At 43.9% G+C, this 2049-nt stretch overlaps 1 non-coding gene across 1 annotated transcript; it reads right to left on the bottom strand.

Moving 5' to 3' along the window:
• Window positions 1–1277: 1277 nt before the first annotated feature.
• Window positions 1278–1352, bottom strand: TRNAN-AUU (transfer RNA asparagine (anticodon AUU)). Its single transcript has one exon. It is a non-coding gene; the product is annotated as a tRNA-Asn (tRNA).
• Between the last annotated feature and the right edge of the window lie 697 nt (window positions 1353–2049).

Here is a 2049-nt window from a genome sequence, read left to right on the forward strand (position 1 = left end):
TTTAAAAGGCCTATTGTGGGAATGTTTGAAGTCCCTGAAATGACCTGAAGAAGTTTTTTGAAGAATAAAATTTTGAAGAAACTAGACAGAAAATATTCCAATTATAATGTAAATTATAAAGCCACCGATCCAAGGAGGCAAATGAACCCTGAGCACAAAGAATATGAAGAGAGCCACACCTAGCACATTACTATTAAACTGCTCAAATCCATAGGAAAAGGAAAAATCACTAAAGCAGCCAAAACAATAAGACATACTACATACAAAAAACAAAAATAAAGGCAGTGGAGCAACATCTTTAAAGAACTGAGAGGGAAAACAAGAAGTCAGCATGGAATTCTATGTGTCTTCCCTCACAAAATATCTTTCAAAAATAAAAGTGAATAATGACATTTATAGACATACAGATGCTGAAAGACTTCATCACCAGGAGATCCACACCACAAGAAATGTTAAAGGAGTCCTCCAGGAAGAAGGAAATTCACACCAGATAGAATTCTGGGTGTACATAAAGGAATGAAGGACAAAAGATATGATATCTGCATGGAAAATATATAAGATCATTTCTTATCAATTAAATATCTTCAAAAACATGGGACAGTTTAAAGAAAAGTAAAAACCTTAGATTCGGGGTTTATAATATATGCAAAGTAAAATGCATAAGGGCAATAGCATAAAGGCAGGCAGGTGAGAAATGTGAAGAGGAATGACATCACTTGAAGGCAGGCTGTGATAAGGTAGAAATGTATGCTGTAAAGCCTAAAGCAGTCGCTGAAATAACAAAAGAGTTATAGCTAATAAGCCAACGGAAGGTGGGAGAATGGAACCATATGTAAAACCATGTAAACTCTCTTATAGAACAGTTGCCCTTTTAGCACTCTACCCATACACATGTGTACAAGAATGATGAGTGCAGTATTGTTTGTAATAATAAAAGCATAGAAACTAATTTCAAAGGTATATGTAAAGGGTTCAATAAATACTAGTACAAACAATGGATAAAACTTCACTGTTAAAAAGAATCCAGAGGGTAACGATGAGATGACGACTCTACCCTCTTTCCAGGAATCCTGGATTCCAAGTGACCTGTGCCCTTCGGGGGTCTTCTGTGAGGATCAGAAGAGCAGCAGTGATCTTGGCTTAGGTTCTCTTGCTGTGGACAAGACACGGGTGACAAGAAAGGTAAAGGAGGCCTTCCTCTGAGTTTAAGTAGAAATGATGTACAAGGCAGAAATAACTGCAAACCTTTAAATTACATAGTGAAAAAGCCAGGAAGGCGTCCGTGGATGGGCTCGAACCACCAACCTTTTCGGTTAATAGCCGAACGCACTAACCGGCTGCGCCACAGAGACTTGGGAAAAATATCCTCTTTCATCTATGTAGAACTTAAGCAGTCCTTCCAAGGTAGGCGGAGCCACCCGCCTTTCGCAGGACAGCGGCGACGGCTCCAAAGGCTCGGACAACGGGAGAGGAGGAGTCGACGCAGTGTGCTCCTTCCGGTGGGGGAGCTGTGCGTCGGGCTATCCCGAAGGCAGAAGGGCAGCCGAGCGTCCCCGCCGCGCCTTGCTCCACACCCGCCGCAGATGTCGGCGCCCTGGAGACGCCCCCGGGCCTGAGCTGAGGGAGGCCCGAGGGAAGCTGCGTGCCCGATGGGTTCCGTGACAGCTCCCCGTTTGCTCCGCCTTCACTCGACCATCTCCCGCGCTGGGCAGCGGTTTAGTAGATGTGGTCGGCTTGGCTGCAGCGGGAAGATCAGGTCCAAAGAGCAAATGTGAAAAGGAGCGAAAGAAAGCAGAGGCATGGATGAGACAGACCTCCCAGGAAGTCTGTGAAGCACAGGCCGGATCTTGAGAGATTAAAATTGTTTATTAAGTAACTGAATAGGGAGGGAGAACCGGAGAAGGGCGTGAAAGAGAGAAAAGCACGAGCATGTGTGTCTAAGAATTAAACAGCAAAAATAATGTGAAAATATTTATGTCAAAGAAATTACCTGTTGGCCTCTGGTGCATCGTGACTGTACAGTGATTAGTGCTGTGTCGTGGCTGCATC

Source organism: Lipotes vexillifer, unplaced genomic scaffold, assembly GCF_000442215.2.
Source record: "Lipotes vexillifer unplaced genomic scaffold, Lipotes_vexillifer_v1.1 scaffold1034, whole genome shotgun sequence".
Classification (NCBI taxonomy): domain Eukaryota; kingdom Metazoa; phylum Chordata; class Mammalia; order Artiodactyla; family Lipotidae; genus Lipotes; species Lipotes vexillifer.